Source organism: Anticarsia gemmatalis, chromosome 18 (genome assembly GCF_050436995.1).
Source record: "Anticarsia gemmatalis isolate Benzon Research Colony breed Stoneville strain chromosome 18, ilAntGemm2 primary, whole genome shotgun sequence".
Taxonomy (NCBI): Eukaryota; Metazoa; Arthropoda; class Insecta; order Lepidoptera; family Erebidae; genus Anticarsia; species Anticarsia gemmatalis.
Genome location: NC_134762.1, coordinates 950308 through 973549, shown reverse-complemented (window position 1 = coordinate 973549; position 23242 = coordinate 950308). Strand labels below are relative to the sequence as shown.

General features: G+C 34.8%; 1 protein-coding gene across 2 annotated transcripts in view; it reads left to right on the top strand.

Moving 5' to 3' along the window:
* LOC142980642 (neuropeptides capa receptor-like) overlaps positions 1–23242 on the top strand; it is a 126036-nt gene that overhangs the window by 38313 nt on the left and 64481 nt on the right. The window lies entirely within an intron of this gene.

The window sequence follows — 23242 nt, the reverse complement described above, 5'->3', positions numbered from 1 at the left end:
ATTTAATAGATGAAGGCCACCTCTGCACTTCGAGCATGTAGGATAACACTCGTTATACGGAAAGTTGCGTGGGAAGAGCCACTTTGAAATTTGTCGTTAAACACAATATCTGTTACATCTTACAGCAATTTTTCCTCTGTCAAATATATTTTTCGCGGAAATAATACCTACGTGTCATTTATAATTTGTCAGTATAGTGAAGGAAAAATAATTACTTACTTTAATGAGTATTGTAACATATTCTTTGTACTAGAGAATATTCTTACGGAGTCTGGTAAAGGCGCTAAACAGATTTTCGTGTAATATTTTACGATAACTAGCCGGTTATCGGTAGTCGGTAGTAAAAGAAAATTGAGCTAGTGATCTGAACAATTGTTTAGCAGTTATTATTATACAACAAACTATTCGTTCAGCAGCACGATTCTCTACAGTTGGAACAATCGAGTACCGAGAATTCGGAATTTCAAATGTACTGCCAAAATAGTCTCTACGACGCCCGCTAGAGGCGCTGAATCGATTGTCATACAAAATTTCTCGATAACTAGCCCAATGTCGGTAGTCGATACTGGTAGATAATCGCGGTACAGGTGTAAAGTAAATGCACACGTATTACACGTCTACGCTGGCCGCTGGTTACAAGTTAAATTGTTTGCTAATTCGTTAAGAGGTAGCGCAGCTGTATTGTAGATAGTTTTACGAGTTATATATTGAAATGTATGCAGGCTTTATACTTAACATTGTTGTGCATTAGTATGTAAAGGTCAGTTTAATACTTAGACTTTTCTTGTATAATCTTACTAAATATTATGTTAGTTAATGGTCAAATAATCGCAAAAACGATGTAGTTACCTAGTGTTATTTACATAATTAACCACTCATAAAATTTTGATTCATTTTTTGACTACCTATGTCGCGCGGTCGGTAGTGTACTGCTCTGACTGGTAATCGTGAGGTCTCGGGTTCGATTCTCGGGTCCAGCGAACTACTATTGGTCTTTTCTAATTTATGTAAAAATATTCCTCAATAGTAGCTTGGAGCTCGGTGACGAGGCCAATACATGGCAATAGGCTCTTCGGGTATAACAGGCGTCATATTATGTTTCTATATTATGTAGTTATGGCATGTTATTTTGCAACAATCCAATTAAGCCAAAACATCGAAAAATAAATGGTCTGGTTACCTTCAAATTTTAATACTCCCGGCACCATATCTATAAAATATTGTCATAATTAATTACACATACACTATCCATCTCACTCGGCATTCAGCAACTTAATGCATACTCTATAAGTGGGAGCAAGATGGCCATAGTTTTGTAAGTTCCTTCGCCAATTACTTAGCCGTATAATTTAGGTGGAATACTTCGGTTAGACGTATGGCCGATGTAATGGTAGTTTATAAAGTATGTACGAGGCGGTGAATTGTTTAGTATAAAGCCTTTCATTTACTTGTTATGTATTAAAATGGTGGCAGTTTTTAATTAAAATGTCTTTGGTTTTATTCAGGGTGTAAGAATAACGCTCTAGAACAAATCTAGTGTAGTGGTCGGGATTTTGAAAATGGCGTCACTAAAATAACGCGATTTGCTGTATGATAAAGCTATTTTGAGTAAAAATACTTTTACATCCTTTTCTTCTTAGAAATACATCGCGTTTCTACTTTTAAAATTACCTACGACTTTTACCTGTATTTGTTAATGGAAGCATTTCCTGTAAATACACTTTGCTTGGGTCAAAATTTGAGTAAATTGCGTTTTAAAGACTTGTGTCGTGCGTGGGATCGGCGACGAATTTACAAACGAATGCAAGGAAAAACCATACGCAAAAAGACTATTGAAACCTCACAAATATTTTTCCACGGCCTCTTGTTATCCAAAAGAAAAGAGTAAAAACATAAACAATTTTTTTTTTGTTTACCTATATTTTTATACATCCCATTTTACCCCAAACTTCCTCAATGTTGCCATTTTCCGTCTATTTTCGTAAATGTCGCCAGTATTTACTCGGTATTAATAGATTCGAAGAAAATCGACTAAAATATTCCTATTCCGGACACTTAATCGAATTTCGATTTCCGCAACGGCTGGGCTCTGACAAAGGATACCGGAATGCTAACAGACCTTTATAAACATCAGTAAAAGGTACTTTAGTCAAAATGACCAATACTACTTGTAGTTTGTTGCTCCTCCTCCATCTAGTCAGGGCTTTCACTTCTTAATCAAATCATTTTTTCATACAGGTCAAATTCTGACACTTATGATAGTCAATCATACAGAGAGTGAATTTACCGCCAGTTCGGAAGGTAAGAAACTCCTGGTCACTCTTTTTAATCGCTTGACGTGATTGCTCAGTCAAGTGCCTTATATGTATGGATACTAAACGACCCCCCCTCCACCCTGCTTCGCCCGGTTTTTAACAGTTATAATACAATAAAGCCTTTATAACTGTTACACATAAACCTTCCCCTTGAATAGTCCTATTTATTAAAAAGACCGCATCAAAATTCGTTAGTTTTAAAAATCGACTGACATAGGAACAATTTGAAAAGAATTTTCTTTATTATAGTATGCAGTGATAGTCTATGTAAACCATATTTGAGCAAATACATATATTTTTGATATGATACAGTACACGCGTTGATTTTTACTCGTGTTCTAGTAAAAATATCGCGCAATATCGTGACCAACTTAATATTGCGTTCGTCCAAAATCCATTACATTTTGATGGTTTCACCTCGAAATAAAGTAAATAAAAAATACAAGCAAAATCGCCTTCAAATCGCTGTTCAAACTTATATAAATAAAGTTTTTCGTAATGATAGATAAAATTTATACAAAAGAAATAGTTTTCTTTAAAATCCAGAGGAACCATAGGCACACGTCACTGTAAAATATCTTTATATATATGTATAATTCTTCTGTAAGTGTGTATGGCACTGAACTTCTCTTAAAAGACTGGATCGATTTTGATGATTTTTTTTGTGTGTGTTCAAGGGGATCTGAGAATGGTTTAGATTATTAAAAAAAGTTTAAAATTTTCAAATTAAAGACGTGTAGACAGGACAACGTCTGTCGGGTCCGCTAGTATGTATATAAAGCCCTTACTCTATTTTTCCTTCGGTGCATATAAAGAGCCCTAGTTTTATAGTTCACTACTCGAATTTATTGCGCGTGTATAAATAAAACGCAAGTGTTTTCACTTGCACTCACTAAACAATGAATTTTACGATTTGTTTTGTTCGAGAAAGAGAAAGAGAAACGATGCCCTTTTTGTAAACTAAGCAAGAAACAATGTAAATGGTATACTTCCCCATTTTTTACATCGATTAAACTAATAATATCAGAATAGTAATAAAGTAGTTCGTACCTTTCATACTAAATTTAAAGTTTATTTTATTCTAATATTTTATTATTTACACAAGGATTCAACCAAACCATAATTAGTTTATGAGACTTCGTTGAAATGAAGCTGAAGTCTGTCTACGCGTGCTACGAAATTTAATGATCCGTCTAGATGTGCTACGTTTCGTAGCTAGTTCTACGTAAGCTACGGAGATGAACCGTTAATATGTACTAATATCCGTAATCGATAAAGGTAGATCCATAATACGCAAACGGAAAGTTAACTACCCGATACAAAATTAATATTATACTAAGCAAAAAATAATAGGTATTAATTTAGTTTTTGTTGAAGCCGTCACCTCGCTGCCATTACTTTTCGGAGTTGGGAGAACTTTACGTTCGATTCCCATACCTAAATGGTGTTGTGTTATTAACAAATTTCAGGTACCCATAGCCAGTTGCGCTCACTGCTCGGTAAACGATCTGTGGGTTAAGCAACCTTGGCGCGGTCATTCCATAGATGGGTGACCGCATAGTGGTATTCGAGCTAGGCGTCTCCGTGCTTCGGAGGGCACGTAAAAAGTCGGTCCCGGCTGTTGTCTACTTAGATAACAGTCGTTAAGCCATGTCAAAGGCCTCTCGGGCGGCTTGAACAACTTTGACACTAGGTTGACCACTAACCATACAACAAACAAACATTAACAAATTGGGCATTTAATTGTGCATTGTGGCCATTATCTGTTTTCCGTGATACAATAGGACCATGATATGATTATTTTATGTAAAACTCTAAAAAAATATATAATCATAGTCATTTCAATAACATTTTATCCCGAGTCTCGAACCCGCGACATATACTCACAATATTAATAAACTAACATTAACACTACACGTGCACTGAAACCAAACAATGAAGACGACAAACAACGTTTCAGTTTCCCTTTTATTTCCTACCCTGCAAAGCCTGCAAACAGTCAATTAACCACCCTGTGTACTTCCCTTTAACTAAAAGCCTCCTAGAACTAGCGGGTGTTGTAATTAGAAGCCATTAGTGATTTATTCTGATCATGTTGTGATTAGTCTATGATTAATGATCGATACACGTAATTTGACTTCGAGGTTAAACGAAGTTATTGTTACATTAGGTATGGTATTTGTTCAGCAGTCGGAAAGACATTGATCGAAAATATTTGACAATGCAGGTAAGTCAAAAAATAACTCCGAAATTGTTTCATCTCATTCATTGTCCCATTATTGCTGGGAATACCTAATAGTCATTTCTATTAGCACTTATTAATATATACACACTAGATGACGCCACTTGTTACGATCCTAACAAATTTGTTTTGCCTCATTCACATCCATTCATCTTGTCATACAAAATTATTATTAGCAATCACAATGCGATTTTTAATTAAATTAGTTAAATACGCCACTTAAAATAAGTATTCTGTTGTTTCATAAATAAAACGGAATAATCGTCATACGAAAAAATATAATGTAGCCCGCAATGACTATAAAACTTTAAATGAACAAATTAAATACAACAACGTTAAGTAACTATTCTGTTTTTATTATACACTAGCTGACCCGGGCAACTTCGCTTGCGTCACATAAGAGAGAATGGGTCATAATATTCCTCGTTTTTGTAATATTTAAAACTGCCACTCTGCTCCTATTGGTTGTAGCGATGATGATATAGCTTATAGTCTTCCTCGATAAATGGGCTATCTAACACTGAAAGAATTTTTCAAATCGGACCAGTAGTTCCTGAGATTAGCGCGTTCAAACAAACAATCAAACAAACAAACTCTTCAGCTTCATAATATTAGTATAGATAATAATAATAATATAATATAGTATAGATTAAGCAGACAGCATCATCCGAAAAAATTAAATGTAGCCAAAATACATAGCCAGTTTCTCTCTCTCTCTCTCTCTCTGGTAAGCGATCAGTAAAACAAACGACTTTTGGCACGGTCAGTCGGTAACGAAACGCTTAGTGCTATTTAATGTGAGTATCTCTGTGATTTAGCTTATAAAATGCCAGCCTCATCTGTTGCCTATTTAGATAGCAGTCGTTGAATCACGTCGTTATAAAGTTTAGCCTAGAATTTTATCACCAACTGTAGTTTTTACTTGTTAAATAAGTATTTTTGCCTTTGGTGTAGTGGTTAAGATAAGAATTCACGCATGGAGCTTGTGAGTTCGGTTACCTTACCGGGCCTCCGGGACAAAAATATGAGTGTGGAAGTAGAGTTTTACAAGTTTTTTTATTCTTGAAGCACTCAAGAAAAAAAATATCTGAAAATATTTTACACATTCAATGTCAATAAGATCTTCATTTAACCAGAAATCACTTCAAAAAGCTGATCAATCTGAACAAATAAGTAAACTAACGTTAAAAGCAAATTGAACTTTAAAACCTTGACACAAGGTATAATTCACCTTGTAGAACTACTAAAGTAAATATTGTTTCAACACCAAAGAGGTTTTATTGCAGCCGATACATAAGAAACGATATCAAAACCACTCTAAGTATTTACAAAGGCTTGGATCACGTCTCATTTGAAAAACATTTATAACTAACGATATGGGTACGACACGACGACGACATTGGAAACCAATTTAACGAGATAAAAAAGATGGGTGACAGTCTTTTTGATCTAAAAGGTAGTGTATGCGACGCAAGTCGTTAATGAGAGAGCAAGTTCCATACCTATGTCCAAAATGGAATAGTGCCTTTTAAAAAGCTGTTTTTATACTTAGGTATCTCTGGTTACTATTTCTTTGGTCACTGCTTACGCTTGTAAGAAAATAGCGTGAATCTATATTTATATGTATGTCTATATCCTTAACTCTGTATTTGAAGAAATACCATTCTATTCCATACACATACCAGCTTCGGTTATAAAAGTGTGTTATAAATAAACAAATAAAATATTATTTTGTGTAACCTCCTGGAGTTGTGAAACTGGTCCCCTATAGGTACTATTAAGTTTATCCCGTAATATGTACCTTATCATTATAATCTGGGAACTGCGGATGTGTGTCCACACATCCTATTGTCCTTTTAGTGTAAGGGGCATTACAAAAAGGGAATGGTTTGGTACAAGATTAATGTAATATGCAAGACAAGCCACGAGTGCCACAAGTGTGTGTCGAAGTACCGACAATTCCGAACAATGTACACTAAGTGAAAACCAAGTGAGGGTAGGCGTCGAAACTCGCGCCGCAAGAAGACGACGCTTAGCAGCCACATCAGTCAGCTCGTGACCACGGTCGTTGTAATGCGATCGAAACGTCGGGCAGCAAATAAGGTATCCTAACCTTTAAATTTTCAATCGCGTATAAGACCCGTTGCATTATAATATTATAAAATCACTTCATTAGATCTTAGGTTTTACCTCATCTATACACTAAGTAAAATGAATTTCTAAGGCTTTCAAAACGATAATATTAGCAAGCTGATTCTCTAAATCAGGCAATCGTCACATAATCCATCCATATTTTTATTCATCTACTTTTATGCCCATTTACGTTCATACACATACATTTCGTCTTCTCTGTCACAGGTCACTTTAAAACAACGGGTTTTTTCCTATGCAAGCAGTAAAAGATTAAAAAAACAACACAGAAAATACTTTTTTTAAAATCTTCCATTATTCACTAGGACGTAGTCAGATACTAAACAACGATGCCGATACTAATTTCTCCGAGCCTTACATAATTCTTTTTTATAATTAATAATAAGAACGGTTATAAATATTATTTATAACCGTTCTTAGACATGACCTCCGGTTACTAGTAGCACCTAATCTTTTAATAGACATCATTCACCATTCCTTTAAAAGATTCTTACAGTTATAAAAATTACCACAAAGTACCTAGCTATCGCTTCGAAGCCTAATCCGTCTCTCATGCCGACAGTTTCAGATTTAATTAGGTCTTTGGTTACACTCTATCTTAACACTAAGTAAGACAAATACTGGCAATAAAAAAGATTAATTTTGAGCCTAGTTTTACAGGCGTTACCGGCCACTTGCTAACTAAGCGCTATAAAAGACATTAATGAAAATAAGTACAAGTGTTATCATGTTACGAGCTGGCTTCACTAGCATGTAATTTAGATACGAAAACATTATAAGGCTTAAATCGCGGAAGTAGGAAATCAAAAATTCAATTATTGTCTAAAAAAACGTATCAGAACATTAGACCGACAAGGTCGGTATGTCGCTCAGACTCTCTCAATTTTCTAACATGGGAACTACTATCTATACTAATATCATAAAGTTTAAGAGTTTGTTTGTTTGTTTGAACGCACTAATCTCAGGAACTACTGGTCCGACTTGAAAAATATTTCAGTGTTAGATAGCTCATTTATCGAGGAAGGCTATAGGCTATATATCATCACGCTTCAACCAATAGGAGAAGAGTACCAGTACAAAATGTTACAAAAACGGAGAAAATTATGATTCTCTTATGTGACTCAAGCGAAGTTACGCGAGTCAGCTAGTTCGAAATAAAGATAAGTGGGCGTATAAGAAAGGATGTTATACTTCTACTAAACGTGTAATAGAAAAGTCGTGGGCAGAAACCAGGTTTAAATAAAGAGACACCAAGCCTACCGTCTCTTGCAGTAAGTGGATAGTTAGATCCCTTATGCATTTATATGGCTAGATAAAACGGCTCGTAGCCGCAGAGCAAAGCGATTATAATGAACCACAAACTAAGAACCATTCTTTTATATTATTTTGTAAGTTTGTTTTATTATGTTCCTTAAACCACTTTAGTTCTATACTAGTCATACGTGAAATATTGATTATTTATGTGTTTATAATACTACAAAACAGCTTAATCGATATGGATAAATAATTAAGGCAAGGATAGATTAGATAGTAGTTTATATTATAGCATAACTTAAATCAACATCAATTTAAACACAACACGAGCAAAGAGGTCTTATAAGCCTAAGCTAGTATCACTCTTGAATTTTTATAAGTTTTCTTTGAATATTTTAGTGCCGTAAATCAGCCAGACATAATTTTATTTGACGTTGATATTATACAATCTGTTTCTGAGAAATGTCACTAAATTGGAACTGATTCGGATTGAAATATATAGTATTTAAGAAGACCTGTCTGCACAATTCATATAAATTATATTCATCCTTATTAAAAGAGATTCCGACACTCATCATCTATTCGGTATTCATATTCTAAAAGGACTTACCTTGGAATGCTGCACGTTACGACGCAGGTTATACAGGCCGTGCTCGCAGGCTGCCACTGCTTACTGAAAATAGACACTCATGTAGCCGCTTATATCTGATTTATAGTTATTTACTGACTAGATATAAAATAGTTGTTGAAAAATAAGCCAGAGGCGCATTTATTTAAATTTATTTTATTTTTTCGATATTTAGTCGATTGCCGTCTCGATAGTGTGTAAATAGACGGTATTCAACGCATTATAAAATAAGGAACATTACACCTACAGCATAGTTTTAGGTGATTATAAAAGAAAAAAATATTCAGGCTATAGGTACACTATTACTTAACTTGGCCTGCTCCTGATTGATGGATGGGAGGTGCCACCATTCCATCATGGACCCTTATTTAGACTACATTTAGACTTATTTTTCTAAGTAGAGAAAATATGCAAAAAATCGTATTTAATTTATTTTCTCATGTACTTATTGAATTATCATAATATATTCATGCCAGTTAAGTTTTCAGCGACATTAGTCTTGACCAATCATACCCTGAATTTAGAAGAATAATTTTCTTTTTTTTATAAATAATCAAGTTTTAAACAAAAGCCTGGTCAAAAGCTGAATAATTTGCACGTAGGCCCTATTTCACCTTTTTCAAATAACTGTCAGGCAATTTATTGGATGCAATTTTGACAGTCCTTTTGATACATTTGCCGTGATTTTATTCAACAGATAGGATATCCGACACTTATCACCTCATAACTGTCAGACAACTTCTTAGATGCAATTTTGACAGTTCTTTTTATACATTTGCCGTGATTTTATTCAGCAGATATATCCGACACACATCCATAAGCTGTAACAACAACCTTCAAACAACTAAAATCAACATTAAAACGATATTAGTCTCTACTTTCAATATCAAAGTCGATACCCTGGCATTTTCCGCAATCAACTTCCTCCATCAAGTAGTAGAGTCTTATTCCCTAGGCGGCAGTACTCAGTATACAAACACTTAATCAGCACAATTCTCGCCAAACCTTGACCTCTAGTATAAGCAACAACACTGAAGGTCAACGAACTCACTTCTATTTGTACTTCTTTGTTTACATAAAATAAGATATTGTGCTGTAGAAATTCAAGTTTGTTTTCTATAGGTGTTGAGATTTTGTCCTAATGAGAGCGGGTAGCGGAAGCGATTTTCGGGATGCGGTGATTTAATTTGTCGATAGTTATTTTTCTAGTACCGTATCATTTCTACTTATGTTCACTGGTACGTTCTTAACGGCAAATATATCTGTGATACTTTTGTTTACTTTGTGCCTAAAAACCTGCACCAGTGAATATTTATATATGATATAAATTATGTTTAAACTTACTTTTGATTATATAAAAATGGGTAAAGAGATTCAAATAGTACAAAAAGGTTGAAAATCTTTTTGTACTACCAAAAATAAATAATTTAATTGTTTATCATTTGTCTTTAAACCCGCTATCCCTTTAGAAACCTATTATGTTTTCAAATTACAAGAGTGCACTTTTAAACTAAAACTTTCCGTTAAATAAAATTTCGATATTTACAACACTATTAAATCGCTATCAGTAAGACCTATACCTTTAACAATTTCATGCGACACATTCCGCTAAAAGCGTTAAATTCTTCGAGCATATTCACGTGCAATACTTTTCAGAAAAACGTTCGAGTTATTCAGCAAACCGGAGCTCTCAATCACTATATTACTGACGCTTGACTTCGCTTCAAAGGGAATCCAAATATATCTTTAAGAACTCTTTTTTCACTAGTATTAAAATGGATTTCGAGAAATTCATATGGAATGTGGATATTCAGTAATATTTTCCATCGGTTCATCATTGTTCCATCATTGTTAGAATAAGGACTTAAGTTGTGTATACGTCTTTATTACCTCTAGATATAGGTACATACAAAATACATAGGTAAAACCACACCTATTTCCCATAGGACTAAGCAGGGATCAAATAACGCCACTTAGAACGTTTCTCACAAACTTCTTTGCTTTAGTAACATATATACATCTTGTCATACAGGACCACCAGTTGCGAGTACTACGCTCCTCTAATACATAACTTTTTACGGGAGAGGAGGATAGAGAAAAAGCTATATTTATCAGCATAGCTTATCTTCCAGCTTTGTTGGAGACTGCTTCCAGTACTAAAAGTAGCTAAATACCAGTATTTTACATAGATCCACTGCCTATCGGACCTCCAAAACTTAGGGTATAACACTATATGGGTAAAAGCTATACTCGAATTAAAAATATAATAATACGTCACTGTCCATTATTACGCTAGCCTTAAAGGAAACTGTAAATAATACATGTTTGAGAGCTCTTAAAAAGGATAAGAGATTTGAAAAATCATCTTTTTCTAGATTAAAAGTATTTGAACTCGTCTAAAAAGCACAACTTTACATAATAATGTCTTTTAATATCATAATTCAAACTAAATCCATCGAAATTTGTAATACCTACGATTTATTTTATAAAATTTAAGCCTTGAGTTTGAATGCTAAGCCGATTTTAATAGCTATTAGGCCCATGTTATTAGACTGGTTTCAACGGATTATTTTCTATATAAGAGAGGTATAGAGGATGACAAGTGATTATAATATACTGATTATACTATGATTGTGGGCTACACTTTAACATGTTTATTTCTTAATTTTACATTTAATCTCAAATCAAACAAATTACTATTATTCTAAGACTATGACAAAAAAAAGAAAATATTTACAATTATAAAAAAAACAAAAAAAAAATTAAAATAAAATAAATAAACCTAAAAGGCGTCGTAGAAGAATTCGTCCGCACCGCTGTCATATACCGATTTATAAAAAACTTAGTAACTAAGAATAAATCAGAAATTATTAAAAACGTACAAAGTACAAACCACGGACACTAGGTTTAGTAGGTATCTAAGCCATAAGAAGCAAGCGGGGGCACTTATTAGTTGAACTTAAAAATAAGTTACATATAGGCTCTGTTCAGTGACCTTTTCTCGATAGCTTAATGGAATCAAAATCAAAAATCAAAGCATGTTCAATAAAATTTTCTTACCTAAGGTTTTTCTATATGCTCCTGAAGGAACGCTTCGTTCCCAACCCACAGTTAACCCGCGTGGTCGTAGTGTTTTCATTCCGGGAATAGAATCGTGGCTAGCACTTAGACAATGAGGCATTAAGACGTAACATAAACATTACTTGTACCGCTATAATTAGCCTGAACATTCAAGACGTACCAGCAATTTTTGTGAGCCGATAGCCTAAAAGCCGGCTACTAATTACAATACTAACAGTTTTTTACCTAAATCTTAATTAAAAACACGCGTAAAATTTGTTAATTTGTAAAACAATTTTGTGTAATGCTTCGGCTTTAATTATATTTTAATTGATTTGCTTTGGGTTTCATTTTCACGGACTAGTGGATCATGGGAATTAATGAAATGTTTTCGTTAAGCCCTGTATAAGGGTACTTATGTTTATATGAATAGACGAGTATAGCCAAAGTACGAATTTGTATACAATATTGTAATTTTGAACTGCTCTATTATATAAATTTCAATTATTATTGACTCAAATTCGTCTAATATTATTAGTTAATTGATTTATCATTAGAAAACGATAAGTCCTACATACATGCTGCTAGGACCTTGGCAATCATACAAACACTTGAAACAACGGACTTAAACTACCAGAATAGTGATCAACAACGTTTTAATTCCAACTTGTTATTTTGTACCCATGATTGTCCAACACATGTCTTGGCGGCATGCGAAGTCCTTAATCTGCACTTGGCCAGCACGATGGACCCAAGGCCTAAGATTTCATAAAAACAATTTTTTTTTGTATTGTAATTGAACCTACAACATTTCGACCAACAACTGCGCCATAGACCCTATCATGATTGGTTCATATTTTATAGTCAAACGCTATTATAATAAATGTTTCATGCAAAGTGACTTTTTCAAAGGCCAACATCAATAGTTAAACGACATTAAACAAATTTATAAGCGGCCAACTTTTAAAATGAAGAATAAAATTGGCCCTAAAGAAACTTTACGTATTATCTCTGTAAAGTTGAAATTAAAGGTTATATAGACTTTGTCGTTGGAGCTTTTATAATACCTCTTGCCCATATTTCAAATTGTAGCGACTATCATAAGTGTCAACATCAGTCAGTTATTTTTTGCATCCGAATCTGTTCAGCTGTTTAGGTATGACGAAGAGACAGACATAATTAATTTCGCATCTAAATATAAACTCAAAGGTGACTGACTGACATGTGAAACCACTGGACTTATCAGGCTGAAATTTGGCAAGTAGGTGAGCTGTTATGACGTAGACATCCGCTAATAAAAGATTTTGACCAATTCTACCCCCAAGAGGATAAAATGGGGGATGAGAGTTTGTGTGAATATTCTGTCCTAAGCGCGCAATCACGCAGACGAAATTGCGGGCAAAGGCTAGTTCTAAACATAAAAGTAGTAGAGATTAATGCGAATGATACGATCTCCTGAATATTTATTCAATAGCTAAATCTTTTCCCTATACTTCTCTATATATTCTGTGGATTATAAATAGAATCTCAAATAGATTGAATTTGCAGTGAGACACAAGTTCTCTTAGAATTCATTTAGTTTTTCACTGTCTACCTGTCAGTTGCAGACGTCTTACAAATTGTACTATCTTGAATGAAAGTTTCAATTCTTGATACAAATGATGTAGTATGGAAATATAAATATTCTTTGTTGTATTTTTAACTGCGCTGTAGCTGTGTAGATGGAGGTGAAAGTATGTAATGCCCAGGTTCGATTCTTGGGTTGATTGGAGTGTTTTTTTAGTACCAAGAATTGTTAAAAAAATGTGGAATTGAATGATATTTTGGAAATGTTTTCTGTTTCTGACAATACTAGAAGCTGACTATATAAAATGAATGAATGAAAACGTCAAAATTTTAAAACTTCATATTATTTGATCTAAATTGTAACACTACTTTTTATAATCCAAAAACACGGTGATTTTTCACTACGAAGTCAAACTAAAAACCCAAATGTGTTATAATCTTTGCTAATATTATAATGCTGAAGAGTTTGTTTCAAACCCATTCTCTCTTATGTGACGCAAGTGAAGTTGCGTGAGTCAGCTAGTCAGTTATATAACCGTACCTTACCTGTCATTTACGTCAAATAGACATTTGAAGCAAATGCAGGATGTTACAAAATACTGTAAGTTAGCTTCTCTTCGCGAACACGCTCGGAAATGTCTGTCAACTACACTGATATTTGCTGATATTCAATGTAACTCGCTTAAAAGGTTTTATACTTTTCGTACAGTTACAAACATGAAATGAAACGATTTCGTTGCAGGAGAGGAGTTCGTTCCCATTTTTTTGCGGATATGTTTAAAAGTACTTTATTGTGTAAAATTGCTTATTGTGCGGTTATATTATTACTAGCTGACCCGCGCAACTTCGCTTGCACCACATGAGAGAGAATGGGTCATAATTTTCCCCGTTTTTGTAACAATTTTCGTTGCTAATCCGCTCCTATTGGCCGAAGCATGATGTTATATAGCTTATAGCCTTCCTCGGTAAATGGTCAACACAAAAATATTTTTTCAATTCGAGCCAGTAGTTCCTGAGATTAGCGCGTTCAAACAAACTCAGCTTTATAATATTTGTATAGATAAGAGAACCTCGTAGCTAAGTAACAACCGCGCGCATCCATCTCTAAGGTTAAACTACGCTTGCCGAGGTTGTTCCATGGATGGGTGACCATTTACTATAATATAATACTCATAACTACTTAAAAGAATATACAATTAAACTAACACGAAATTCTACCAAATACCACTAAATGGGTATAATATTAACATTAAATACGAAAATTATGTAATTAAAACTACTTAAAAGAATATACAAACAAATTTATTATAACTAACACGAAATATTTAGTGGAAACTATTTCAAACTAATATCAATTGGAAAGAGTATAACCTCAACTGATTAGAATAACGTAAGTTTGTAGCATAATAATCAAATTTCGGCTAAAAATCTCCAAAGCGTAGGCTTACCCAGCTACGACATAAAACGTAATGATAGTGCGATTTAATATTGCCAGTAGCGCCATCTAGTGAAAGCGCCAGTGCAACCGCAAAGCGGTGGAGCGGGTTCTTCCGATTGTCGCTGTTTTCCGTGGGAATGAGATATTTTCCCGGAGTAAAAAGTAGCCTATGTCCTTTCTCGGATATCAAAGTATCTCCATACCAAATTTCACGCAAATTGGTTCAGTAGTTTAGGCGTGATTGAGTAGCAGACAGACAGACAGACAGACAGACAGACAGACAGACAGAGTTACTTTCGCATTTATAATATTAGTATGGAAGTATGGATTCAGGTTTTTTTTATAAACAACCTATTAATGTTGTAAATGCGAAAGTTTGTAAAGACGAATGTATGTATGTTTTTGTCTTATTAACACAAAATCTACAGAACCGAATCTTATTAAATTTGGCACACGTATAGTTTATAGCCTAGATTAACACATATAATAGGATTTTGGACTTTTTATCCCGGAAAAGCTTGTCACGCAAATAAAATCGCAAACAGAAGCTAGCATATAAGAATAAAAATATTTTTTTGTAAAAAAAAAATTACAAACGTTATTAAGATATAAATCAATTCATAGTAACAAAGCTTCAATTTTATCTCCATAACAGTCGGAATTCAGTAAAACTTTGCTTCCAACTTTACACATGTTTCTAAAGAATTCGCTACAGTGCAGTGTAACGAAACAGAGCAATTATTTAGAGTCGGAACAAGTTGGTACATAGTTGGAACAATTGGTACAAAGTTGGTACAACTCACTTGTTTACACGTGCTGTAATAGACTCCTAACAAGTAGTTGTTTTAATTCAATTGCGTTGTCTCAATTGTAATGGACAATTTCTTTTTAAAAGAGACTTTTGTGAAGGGATAAACACAATGTGAAATTAATATTTTGAGGTTAATCTATAAATAGCAGGCAGCGTTTCAAGTCTAGTTCAAGCTAAGAGAAGAGGGAAGCAGTGTCTTATTTATAAAGTTATACTAGCTGACCCGGCAAAAATTGTTTTGCCATAAAAATAAAAATCTCTTCTCTTAACGTATGGTTAGTGGTCAACCTAGTGTCAAAGTTGTTCAAGCCGCCCGAAGGCCTTTGACGTGGCTTAACGACTGTTATCTTAATCGACATCAACCGGGACCGACTTTTTACGTGCCTTCCGAAGCACGGAGACGCCCAGTTCAAATACCACTATGCGGTCACCCATCTATGGAATGACCGCGCCAACGGTTGCTTCACCCACAGATCGTTTACCGACCGGTGAGCGCAACTGGCCATGGGCGCCTCAAAATAAAAATATAAAAGTGTCACTTAGGGGCATGAAAAATAGATGTTGGCCGATTCTCAGACCTACTCAATATGCTCACAAAGTTTCATGAGAATCGGTGAAGCCGTTTCGGAGGAGTACGGTAACGAAAACTGTGACGCGAGAATTGTATATTATATTAGATGAATTATATTTTTTTCTAATTGCTTATATGAAGAAATTATGCATTTCTAGTTTGCTCTATACTGATCAAATTATTTTTACAAATGATTCCGCAGCAATGTATGTACGTCGTACTTGGAAATTTACAGTCTTACAAATTACGAGAAAAACTCTCACACATTAACAGAACATAACGATCGTACTAATTAATATAACTTTAATGTAAGAATCTATTCCACAACACCCTAGCAATGATCACCACCATTATAAATTTTAATTGTGCAATATAAAAAGACATTTAACTAGTAAACTCCGTAAAAAAATCCTTAAGACAAGGCAAGACTACTTTCGTATAAGGCAGTCGTTTAAAACAACTTTTTATACACAGAAGCACACACTCTCAAAACACACACTTATACACAGTACATTAATAAACAACCCTATGTCCATTTAAAGCTTAGAAAAACGGTATTTAAGGGGCATTCTAATTAAGAAGTGCCGCGGGTAGGCTCTTTACATAAATTATGACATAAGGGGACCCTCGGCTCAGTGAAATTATACCAGACTAAGCTAATGAAGTCACGTAACGATTTATTATGGACAAACGACTAGATCTTTTATAAATGGCCCTAGACTCTAGATAAAAACATTATTCTATTATGATTTTTAGACCTTAAAATTAGGTTAGCTTTATTCGTTTCAAGGTTTTATGAGTCTCTTTGAAAATTAACTTTTAAAAATATAGCTATTGTTCACAATGCTTTTAATGAATATTAATATTTTGAATGGGAAAGTAGGCTTTCAGGCTTTTTAATGCTCCTATTACTATATTTGACGGCTTAACCGATCCAGATGTCATTACGGCTGGATTATTTTATTAAATTTCCAAAGAAATGATATGATTTGATTCCGAGACTTCAACGTCTCCAAAACTTTTTTAAAGAAATCTTGAAATCTCAATGATGATGATGATTCCATCTGTAGCTCGATTCTCTACTGCTATCGACTACCGACAACCGAGCTGTCATCGAGAAATTTTGTATGAAAATCTGATCAGCGCCTCTGACGGGTGTCGTAGGAAATATTTTGGCAGTACATTCTAAATGTCAAAATTTTGATAGCTAGCCGGTTGTCGGTAGTCGATAGTAGTAGAGAATCGAGGTACTGAAGATAAAACAAATTGAAGGAAATGAAAATTACTAACTACATATTAGGTCGGGAAAAAAGTCTTATCGCATTATAGTATGTACAAACTTGTAATAAAATCTTTTCTCTACACAAAAAAGCTCGATATTTGGGTACCTCACGTGCTCACTGAAATAAACCTAATGAACCGTGTACTCATTTGTGGTTCTTGTAGCCAATGAGATTTTATTACAAGTTCATACATATTATAATGCGAAAAGACTTTTTCCCTGACCTAATATGTGGGCTGGCAACTGTTTGTATATTTTTATACTAAAACCTCAAAATGTATAGCGGTAAGCTTCAAGTATCTCCGTGGATATGAAAATATTGATGTTCCAGGTGCTACCAGTTTTATTATTGTACCCAACAAATATTTGTGGATATACGTGATACGTTATGCTTTGAAATCTCAAGAACTAGATGCATTATTTGCAAATATTTTTTATTTTCTTCTAAAGTTAGGTTTTTTAAAATAATATACGAGCAAGATTATATTTCGGATTATTTCTATTTTCTATAACTATCTATGCACAGCTAACTGAGCGGTGATAGCCGAGTGGTATAAGTTGGCACCTCCCACGCAAGAGGTCGCAGGTTCGAACCCGAGGCAACACACCAATGACTTTTCGAAATTATGTGTGTATTAGAAATAATTATCACATGCTCCAACGGTGAAGGAAAACATCTTGAGGAAACCTTGCATGCCTAAAATTTGTTTAATACATTTATTGAGGGCATGCAAAGTCCCCAACCCGCACTTGGCCAGCGTGGTGGACTCAAGGCCTAACCCCTCCCTCATTACGGGAGGAGACCCTTGCCCAGCAGTGGGACATTAATGGGTTAAATTTATTTTATTTTTATTTATGCTCAGGCCATTACAAAGGAGCGAAATACGTCACATGTCATTTGTATCATAGTCTCTCACTGGCACTCGCACACGCCTTGTATGCAAGATCGGTGCAAGTATACTAAACTCGGAATTTTGAACATCATTGACCTTGTGCGTTTGATACAGCTATTTTATTTTGGAAAAACAGAAGGTTCTTAATAAATCTCGATAAATGGTGCGTGCCAAAGCTCCTTACTAAATTGTCGGAATATAGCGAAGACAACATTTTACTTGGTAAGACAGAAAATCAAATCTAAATTGTTTTAGAAATGAATAAATCACAAATGGACTGCAAAAGCGCCGAGCAACGTTCTTCAACTAACTAACGTTAAAAGCGATGCCTAAACTTGTACAGGCAGAAAGGCAAACCAATATGTGTCAGATCAAAAGCCTCAAACCGGTGTGCTCGGTCGAACTTGACAAGGACATACGTACCCACAGTATTTCACAGATTTGTGTCAACTGACGGAACTCAATCTGTACGCTGTATACGAAAGTATGATGGCCCAGTTTTAGATATAGCATTAATTTATTGTGGGTTTTGTTTTATGGTATATTTGAATAGCCGAGTGGTATAAGTTGGTACCTCCCACGCAAGTGGTCGCAGGTTCGAACCCGAGGCAACACATCAATGACTTTTCGAAGTTATGTGTGTATTAGAAATAATTATCGCTTGTTCCAATAGTGAAGGAAAACATCGTGATGCAAGCTTGCAAGCCTGAGAGTCCTTTAGAACAGTTCTAGAAGGTATGCAAATTCGCCAACGCATTGGCCAAAGTGGTGGACTCAAGGCCTAGCCTCCCTCATTACGGGAGAAGACCTTTCCCCAGCAGTGGAACAAAACACAAACGAAAAATACTAGTCCACATAAAATAGATTTCAACGCCTGTAGATTTTCTTACAAAAAATTTCCAGGTTGCAGACATTTTTGTGTAAATAAATCCCAAAATACTTCGGAATGTCGACGATATTAGAATTTTTTCTTGATTTGATAAGAAATGTTGTTTGTTTTCACTATCAGACATCGATCGACTATCAGAAATTCCGGAGACCTAAAAGGCTGTGTCAAGCTTTAAATTTATTGTTGACTTCAACTCTTAACTAGTATTTAATTCGATTAAACAAGTAGTTTTTAAGATATTTCAAAAAAGCACGAAGATATTAAAGGGTTGAAAATGAAGGTTTTGTAAATGTTAGAATTTGCTAATTGTAAAGATACGGCCGTTTATATAAAGGCAGTTATATAAGATATCAGAAATGTATGTACTTTCTATGCATATATTACCCTCGGTTGTATTCGCTATGTCCTTCTTGAATATGTGTGTAACAAGCCTTACTGTCAATTAAGAAATGACGCTTCTCTTCTTACGCATATCTTTATATATATAATTCTTCTGTAAGTGTGTATGTCACTGAACTTCTCTTAAACGAATGGACCGATTTTGATGAAATTTTTTGTGTGTGCTCAAGGAGATCTGAGAATGGTTTAGATTCACAATTTTGACGGCTGGACAATGTATTTTTAATTAATTAGACAGGACAACGTCTGTCGGGTTCGCTAGTTCTACTTTATAAATCTATACTAATCTATACTAATATTATAAAGCTAAAGAGTTTGTTTGTTTGATTGTTTGTTTGTTTGAACACGCTAATCTCAGGAACTACTGGTCCGATTTGAAAAATTCTTTTAGTGTTGGATAGCCCATTTATCGAGGAAGGCTATGTATCATCACGCTATGACCAATAGGACCAGAGTACCAGTAAAAAAATTTACAAAAACCGAAAAAAATATGACCCGTTCTCTCTCATGTGACGCAAGCGAAGTAGCGCGGGTCTACTAGTACCTAATAATTATACTTCTTCTTATAAATACCACCAATTGCTATATATTAAATAAAAAAGTTTATATTAGGTCGGGGAAAAAGTCTTTTCGCATTATAATGTATATGAACTTGTAATACAATCTTTTTGGCGTCAAGAATCACAAGTGAGTACACGGTTCATTAGGTTTCTTTCAGTGAGCTCGTGATGTACCCAAATATCGAGCATTTTTTGTGTAGAGAAAAGATTTTATTACAAGTACATACTATAATCCGAAAAGACTTTTTCCCCGACCTAATATAAATTTTATAAAACTCATGAGATATTATGTACCTACCATAAACTAGCAGTACATCTACGTTAAAGTGAGTTGTGAAACTTCGACGTCGCCTTCGTACTTCGGTAATCATATTAGCATTGCTACGAGCATGTTGTAATGCATTCCAGGTAAATTTTCAAATGTTTAATTGAAGGCTTAAATTAGGTTCTTTGTAAGTTACTTTAAGCGTGGTAGAAAAGGCAAAAATATATTTATCCCGTTACTTTTTACCTCTCTTAGAGTCGCAAAAATAGAAAATGTTGTAAAAATCTGAGTTAGTAAATATTGCAATCGTTTAAGTACTGTTTGAAAATCTCTTAACATATTATTTTTATATAGCATGTAAATGAATGATCTTAAATAATTGCACGTTTGGCGCAATAGTTAACGTTATAGAGACCGCCTGAGATATGACCTCGCCGCAATAACAGAAGCACCGCGTGTGGTGGGCTCGAATCCTATCCGGTACAAATATTTGAGCGATGAACTTGAGTATTTGCTATGATCCTGGTTGTTTGGAATCAAAAAAACGTCTGTAATTAAAAAAATGTTGTTATATTGTGTGTACGCTCAATTATAATCCCAAATGATGTTTAAAAATTCCGATCACGTCAATTTCCTAGCTTCATTCAAAAGGTATCGTGGACTTTGTATCGCAAGATAAACAGTGCCTAGATTTTGTCAAAGGACCTAATTTACTAAAGATATCTAGGAAACCTCAGTGGGGTAACTAAATGAGGGTCAGTTCCATGAGCCTAACTAGTATTGTGTCCTAAGTCCGTGACCGTGATACTAACACGTGTAGCCTAGATACAATATAAATAAATAAAATAAATTTAACCCATTAATGTCCCACTGCTGGGCAAGGGTCTCCTCCCGTAATGAGGGAGGGGTTAGGCCTTGAGTCCACCACGCTGGCCAAGTGCGGGTTGGGGACTTTTCATGCCCTCAATAAATGTTTTTAAACAAATTTTAGGCATGCAAGGTTTCCTCACGATGTTTTCCTTCACCGTTGGAGCATGTGATAATTATTTCTAATACACACATAACTTCGAAAAGTCATTGGTGTGTTACCTCGGGTTCGAACCTGCGACCACTTGCGTGGGAGGTGTCAACTTATACCACTCGGCTATCACTGCATACAACATAGTGAAATAAATAATTCACTAGCGTTAAACATGAAGGTTTCAGTCGTTAGGAGAAAACTAGTACTACTAGCCATGGGGTTTTCTCCTAACGACTGATACCTTCATGTTTTTCTCCTAACGACTAAAAAATCTACTCCTAAAAAATCTCTAGATTTTTTTAACCAATGACTGTCCCACTGTTGGGCAAAGGTCTCCTCCTCGAATAAGTGACGGCCTTAACTTAGGCCTTCATTCCACCACTTTGCATGCCCTCAAGGACTGTATTAAACAACGTTTAGGCATTAACATTGTAAGTCTTGAATAATTTAATATTATTATTAAGCTTTCTATTAATTATAATATTTCAGGAAGCAGTAAAAAATTGAAAATTTTACACTCTCAAAGTCGTTAGCAATCCAATACAAATAAATCAAATTATATTTATATTACACCAAATCAAAATTGTCGCAAAAATTTATACCATCATCAAATCACAGATTGGTTTGATTTCCCTCATATATTTTAAGAAAACTCATCTCCTTTCGTACATTTTAAATTTTATTCATCTCCCTTAATAAAGTCATCAATTTGATAAATTCATTTGATTCCCGGAATAGAACCCACTCCCTTTAATAGCATTAAGTCTTAATGTGATTTGCATGGTAAATATTTGTAGCACCAGAGCACAGTATTCAATATAAGATTGTATTATTTTATAAAATACGGCAATTTACGTAATTATGAGGCGCCCATAGCCAGTTGCGCTCTCTGGTCGGTTAACGATTTGTGAGCAAAGCAAACCTTGGCGCGGTCATTCGTAGATGGGTTACCGCATAGTGGTATTTGAGCTGGGCGTCTCCGTGCTTCGGAGGGCACGTAAAAAGTCGGTCCCGGTTGTTGTCAATAAAGATAACAGTTGTTAAGCCACGTTAATGGCCTTCGGGCGGCTTGAACAACTTTAACACTAGGTTGATCACTAACCATACGATAATAAGAAGAACGTAATTATACTATATATTTGACACTGGTTGAAGGTTATATACTGACACACGCAAGTTCAGAAGCACGACTCTATTCAGTCGGTACTGCCGAGTACTGAAAGTTTGACATTTGGAATGTACCGCCAAAATAGTTCCTACGACGCCCGTCAGAGGCGCTGATCAGATTTTCATAGCGAGTGCAATCTGCGCCGAAACGTTAGGCATTTTAAGAAAAGAAATATTCTATTTTACATATACTTCAATGTCGCAAAGATTATGAACGACATTCACTCTTAATCACTTGGTTAAAATTGTCGCTTGAAAATCAATATTTCTGTTATGCAGTACATTTATATTATAAGCCACATAAATTTGTGTGTCTGATGACGGAACAAACGACATCATTTTTCTACGTCTCTAGTTTTAGTTGTTTGCTAGTCTTCTAACGAGTTTGCTGCTATATTTTTGACTGCCTCCGTGGCGCAGTGGATTAGTTCGCCACGCCAATACTACTGCGTCGGGAGGTCGTGGGTTCGATTCCCACACGGAACAATTATTTGTGCGATCCACAATTAATTGTTTCGGGTCTGGTTGTACTTTGTGTCCGTTGTTTGTATGTTTGTAAAAGTCCCCACGACACAAAAGCAATTCTTAGTGCGGGTGTCGTTTTTAAAAAAAAAAAAAAAAAATTCAACTACAAAAACTAATTGAGCGCGTTTTATCCAACTACACTATCCTTCCAGCCTTATTTTCCTAGTTACGTCTTACTACAACACATTCTGAAGCCTAATTCATC